This window comes from Lygodium microphyllum, chromosome 11, assembly GCF_053477565.2.
Source record: "Lygodium microphyllum isolate KBCC chromosome 11, Lygodium_microphyllum_v1.1.10, whole genome shotgun sequence".
Classification (NCBI taxonomy): Eukaryota; Viridiplantae; Streptophyta; class Polypodiopsida; order Schizaeales; family Lygodiaceae; genus Lygodium; species Lygodium microphyllum.
The window spans coordinates 123,353,905-123,360,563 of NC_141145.1; positions in this window are offsets into that span (position 1 = coordinate 123,353,905).

Here is a 6,659-nt window from a genome sequence, read left to right on the forward strand (position 1 = left end):
ATCCGCATCACAAGGCTTCTTTTCTTTTCCAGTGGTAATGGCCCAAAGGCCCTTCTTCATCATCAGGATGAGTTTGATGTGGGTCTGCCAGGTGTGAAACTCGGCTCCTTTGAAGTGAGCAGTTGGAGAGTCTTTGCCCATGTTAAACTTGCGAGAACAGCAACAAATCATACTTATCTTATTTGAGTAGTAGAAGAGGTGGTTGAGATGTGTCAAAAGATACATGCTAAGAGCACTAAATGAGTGTCAATGGACACTATGTTTCTTCCTTGAGTCTTCCAAATATGCAAAATCCTTCACATTCTTTCAAATATCAATCTTCCCCTTCTTGATTTGATGTTGTGACACTAGATCGCAGTGGCAATGGGTTGTTCGAGTGGCAGAAGAGAGAAAATGATGGGATTTTTGAGCTTGAGTGAAGTTTGGCTATGGCTTCTTGGATTAGGGTTTTGACCCAGCCTTGGTTTTTTGCTGATTGTGAGAGCTACAGTGGATCATTTTCAAAACCTTTTTTTATCAAAATGAAGCTTGAATGATGGCCTATCAATGCCCTATGGTGGTCGTCAACATCGCGACCTGTAGCGACAGCAATATCAACACAAATGGTAGTAGGCGCATTCTGGACAGTGACCATGAATTTTGTCAATGCTGGGATCTGGAGTGGCCAATGTCAAGGTGTCAGGTGATAGAAATCTTCTCCCTGAGCAAAGGCACAACTCTCTAGAAGGAAGCTTCCAAAGATATGAGCTCTATGATGAGATATGAAAGCTCCAAGCTTCAAATCTTACTGAGCTTCCTTCTAGAGAAGTGTTCCCCCGCTACTGATGCTTGTCTGTATCATCACAAGGTTTCTTTTCTTTTCTAATGGTAATGCCCCAAAGGCCCTTCTTCATCAGGATGAGTATGATGCGGGTCTGCTAGGTGTGAAACCCGACTCCTTTGAAGCGAGAAGTTGGAGAGTCTTTGCCCATGTTAGACTTGCGCGAACAACAGCAAATAAAGTTCAGACTTATAAGATTTGAGCAATAGAAGAGTTGGTTGAGATGTGTCAAAAGATACAAGTGCTAAGAGCACTAAATGAGTGTCAATGGACACTATGCTTCTTCCTTCAGTCTTCCAAATATGCAAAATCCTTCAAGTTCTTTCAAATTCGAATCTTTCCCTTCTTAATTTGATGCTGGGACATTAGATTGCAGTGGTAATGGGTTGTTCCAGTGGCACCCAGCCTTGGTTTTTTGCTGATTGTGGGAGCTAAAGTGGATCATTTTCAAAAATTTTTAAAATCAAAATGAAGCTTGAATGATGCCCTATCAATGCCCTATGGTGGTTGTCAACATCGCGACCTATAGTGACAACAACATCAGCATGAGTGGCAACAGGTGCATTCTGGACAACGACCATGAATTTTGTCAATGCTGGCCTTTGGGATGGCCAATGTCAAGGTGTCAGGTGATAGGAATCTTCTCCTTGACAAAGGCACAACTCTCTAGAAGGAAGCTTCCAAAGATATGAGCTCTTTGATGAGATATGAAAGCTCCAAGCTTCAAATCTTACTGAGTTTCCTTCACCGTCCATTTTAGGGAGAAGTATTCTCCCGGTATTGATGCTTCTCTATATCATCACGAGGCTTCTTTTCTTTTCTAGTGATAATGGCCCAAAGGCCCTTCTTCATCAGGATGAGTTTGATGTGGGCCTGCCAGGGGTGAAAGTCGACTCCTTTGAAGCGAGCAGTTGGAGAGTCTTTGCCCATGTTAGACTTGCGGGAACAACAACAAATCAAGTTTAGACTTATTAGATTTGAGTAGTAGAAGAGTTGGTTGAGATGTGTCAAAAGACACAAGTGCTAAGAGCACCAAATGAGTGTCAATGGACACTATGTTTCTTCCTTGAGTCTTCCAAATACTATGCAAAATCCTTCAAGTTCTTTCAAATCTGAATCTTCCCCTTCTTGATTTGATGCTGGGACAGTAGATCTAAGTGGTAGTGGGTTGTTCCAATGGCAGAAGAGAGAAAATGATGAGATTTTTGAGCTTCAGTGAAGTTTGGCTATGGCTTCATGGATTAGGGTTTTGACCGAGCTTTGGTTGTTTGCTGATTGTGGGAGCTACAGTGGATCATTTTCAAAACTTTTTTTATCAAAATGAAGCTTGAATGACAGGTTATCAATGCCCTATGGTGGTCGTCAACATCACGACCTGTAGCGACGATAGCAGCAACACAAACGACAACAGGTGCATTCTAGAAAGTGACCATGAGTTTTGTCAATGCTGGGCTCTGGAGTGGCCAATGTGAAGGTGTTAGGCATCTGTTGAGATATCCATAATGAATAATTGCATGCATAGTTGATGAAGCCTTGTATAGGATTTGCAACTTGTCCAATATCTTTGGAGTGGTCTTGCAAGAGGTGATAACTAGAATAATGTCTTTAGAAATGAATTGCAATAGAGTTGAATATGCATGAGCATTGTCTGACTCCCATGTAAGCACAATTTCCTTATACTTGTCATGGTCCTAATCATCTAGAATAGGATTTGGAATTCAAGGATGGATAATAGCTCCACTTACATAGATTTTAGAGGCTAAAAACATGCCAATTTGGGAGGGCAGTAGTTCACATATAATAGTGAATCACATATTTTGTGGGCACTTGCACCAGCTCCCTCTCTCCAATAAGACCTACTATGAGGAAGATTGTAAGTGGTGTTGCATTTCGATAAAGTTTAGTATTTTAAAAATTATCCCACACCAAAATTATGGATGGATTGATAATTGAGAAATCAACATCGCAACTACTGGCCCTTAGAAACTTCGCACCACATAGACTATATAGAGGCATTAGGAGTAAAGTCTACAACAAGAAATGGCAAATTTTTGCATGTTATTCCTATTGAAATTGACAGTGCTAATAAAAACTGTAAGAAAGAGAGAGTAATTGGGAGGGGGAGAGAGAGAGAGAGAGACGAGAGAGAAAGAGAGTAGGTGAGAGAAGAAAAGAGAGAGTAAGAGATAGAGTGAGTAAAAGAGAAACATAGTAATGAAAATAGTGAATGAGTTATTAGCAAGTTAGTTAGCTTATGAGTGTTTGTGCATGCATTATTGCGAGCAAGGTACATTCTTTCTTTGTATTACTTTTTTAGATGCCAATTTTCTTGGCCTAAAGTGTGGACACTTGAGACTATTTTATCTATACGACTTTATTTAATTGGGCTCTACCACATACTCTCTTCCCCTCTTGCTCTCACTTTCTCACTTTCTCTCTCTCACCCCTTTTTCTTTTCTTCTCTTTTTCTCTCCCTTTCTCTAAAACATACTCTCCAACTCTCTCTCTCTCTCTCTCTCTCTCTCTCTCTCTCTCTGTGTCTGTCTCTTTTCCTCTCTCTCACTTATTTATTTCTTTCTTTCTCTTACTCTCTATTTCTCTCATACCTACTCTTCCTTACTCTCTATTTCTTTCATACCTACTCTTCCTTACTCTCTATTTCTTTCATACCTACTCTTCCTTACTCTCTCTCTCTCTCTCTCTCTCTCTCTCTCTCTCTCTCTCTCTCTCTCTCTCTCTCTCTCTCTCTCTCTCTCTCTCTCTCTCTCTCTCTCTCTCTCTCTCTCTCCCTGTGAAAATGAGATTTTTCTACTAACTCTCCAACTCTTGGATTTTAACAAGACAAGGAGGAGACTTATATTTAGGTCCAAGTACTCCAACCATAGAAAAGAGTGTAGTTATACTTAGAATTGACATAGGTGGATATTGACATCATACTCTATAGACAATGTCTAGGGTTCAAAGCTCGACACAGTCACAATAATGAAATCAAATTACCAAAGTATACACAAAGGATCAACCCAAAATATATAAAATGACAATAAAACTACCTCAGTAGAAATGGAAAGTAATAGCGACACAACACGCAGGGAACAACTAGTACCAAATCATAGCACTATCATGACTGTGAGACAGTCATGGAATATAAGACAATGGTAGTACTACTACCAAATGCAGATAGTACAAGAACTAGCCTTGCTAATAGAGAGCACTCAGGATGTGAGTCAAGGGGATTGATTGAAGGGACTAGCAAAGGATCTAACAATTGAGCACGAGAGCCCTTTTCCTTTGAATCCTAATTTCCCTTGGGTACTTGAGCCTTAAACTCTTGGAGTGTGCAACCCTCAATCACTTCGTTCCCTTCCTTATAGAGGCTAATGTGTGGTGGGACATTCTCTCTACCTATGTGTCATGCTCGATGGTCTTCACTACTCCTACACCTATCAACTCATTAATGTGATGTTGGTGGCTCTTAGCTTTAAAGTCCGCTAACTACCAATGCCTTTAACACTTGCATGCATGGTGGACTTGAATCCACACAATTACTTATTGATGTTGCTTTCATCCTTTGTGTCAGGCACATCATCCTCATTGATCTGGTTCTCAGGGGCAAATGAGGGGTGATGAGGGCTAGGGGTGGGATGGGAGGTAGTAATGGGTGAGGTGGATTGGGGTTGGGTGGAGGCTAGAGGCAGTAGGCTGTTGAGATATCGAGCTCCACTCGTGATATGCCAGGGTGACCGTTGTGCATTTATGTCACCGACGTGTCAGTTGGCAGATGCGGTTGGTATACCGTCCATGAATAATAGCTAGATGACAGCTATTCTTATCTACTCTAGTTCGTGGCTCAGTTAGTATGCCATCTTAGTTAGTTGAGTTTGGTTTGAGACCCATATATAGGGTTCTTCTATTTCTATGTACAAGAGTTCTTTTGGCTTACACAACTAAGAAGAGGAAAACTGTTTTCAGCCTCCACCTATGTGTGTATTCCCCCATTGTGCAAGCAGGAAAGCTACAAGTGAGACTCCTTCCTTCTCTCCCACAATCTTGACATGGTATCAGAGCCTTGTTTGTGGTAAGGAGCTCAAGAAAGCAAACCAAGTTCGCGGCGTTCTGGTAAGAGGACCAGTGTTTCTTTCATTTTTCTGGTTTGGGAGCAAGTCTCTGCAGGTAGCATAGCCGAAAAGTGCAGGAGTGCATTGTCTCAAATTGAGACGCCCTTCGCGGTGTGGCAACAGGGCAGTATATGCTGGGAAAGGGCTTTAGCCCTTAGTATCCCTATTTTTTTGATTTGAGGCCATTTTGGGGCTTGTTTTGGAAGCGGAAGTTTTCTGCATGCACTCAGGAAAAGGCCCTGTTTTATGCTGTGCGACCACTGTTCTACAGGTCGGTGGAAAGTTACTACAAAAATTGCATCGTATACTTGTGCGCAGAGACATTGGGAGTTACAGAATCATCCTTGTTGCCTGTTGATGCAAAATTGTCACTAGGAAGTGACTGTGTGGTCAAGTACCACTTTCGTCAGTTTTGTAGATTTGCCCTTGTGAGGCTGAAGCTGTGTTTTTTGCAGTGACAGAATTTTTTGCAGTGTTCTGTAATGGCGTCTGATTCTCTTTCACAGATTGTCACTGAAAAGCTTGACAAGAACAACTTCCAAGCATGGAAGTTTAGAATGATGAATTTCCTTATGGGAAAAGGATATTGGGAATTTGTTGCAGGAAATGAAGAAGAACCAGTTCTTCCTGATGTTCCCAATCAACAGCAAATGCAGGCATTTAAAGCATGGCATGAGAGAGCTAGAAAAGTTATGTACTGGCTATCTATCAGTATTTTAGACTCTATGATTGTGCATATTCAGGATGCAAGTACGCCAAAGGAGGCATGAGATACTCTATCAAAAATGTATAGCACAAATATGCAAGCCAGGAAAATCCAGCTCAAGCAAGAGTTGCACAATGTGCAAAGAGAAAGTATGAGCATCAATGACTACCACATGAAGGTGAAGAAGATTGCAGATGCACTTGCTTCCATTGGGTCGCTAATGGAAGATGATGATTTAGTTTCTGTGGCCTTGAATGGTCTAGGAAAGGATTATGCACAGTTCCGAGCATCCATTTCCATCCGTGAAAGATTTCCTGATTTTGAGGAGTTGATTGCTCTTCTAATTTCTGAGGAGCAGAGAAATGGTGGTGAATCTTCTTCAGGAGGAACTTCAAAAGAAGCTGTCTTCAACTCAAATGCTGGAAGAGGTAGAGGCAGAGGTAGAGAAGGCCGATTTGGAGGCCGTGGTAGAAATTAGAATATGCAACAAACTCAAGAAAACCAGTCCTATGGAGGAGGATGTGGTAACTCTAGAGGCAGGGGGAGCCAAAGAGGTCGTGGTGGATGTGTGAGGTGCCCGCCCATCGGCTTTCCAGGCACTCTTTTAGTGGTCTATCAAGAAACGAATCTAAGCGTCGCTGCCCGGCACTCCCGGGAATGTTCCGAGTTTTGTCGCCTAGGGTTTCCCGAATCCGCCTCACAACGGAATGTTCACGACCGAACCCACTAGAATCGACCTGAAATTCGGGTTCCTAGTTGTCAAGGTCTCCTATTAGCATTCTAGCATTGGGTTTTGGACATCCTACTTTACGCAGAGATACCCAATCCAAAGTAGATCCATGCCGCACTTGGTTCAAAGAGAATGGGAAATGAGAGGGATGCATTGCTCAACCTCTCTGCCCATAGGGCATAGTCCCATTCCGGTCCCCTAAAATGGCATGAATTGAGGTTCTATCCTAACAATTTCTAAGGTTGAAGACGGTAAACCTTGTGAGAAGCCTTTCAGTTCTCTGGGACC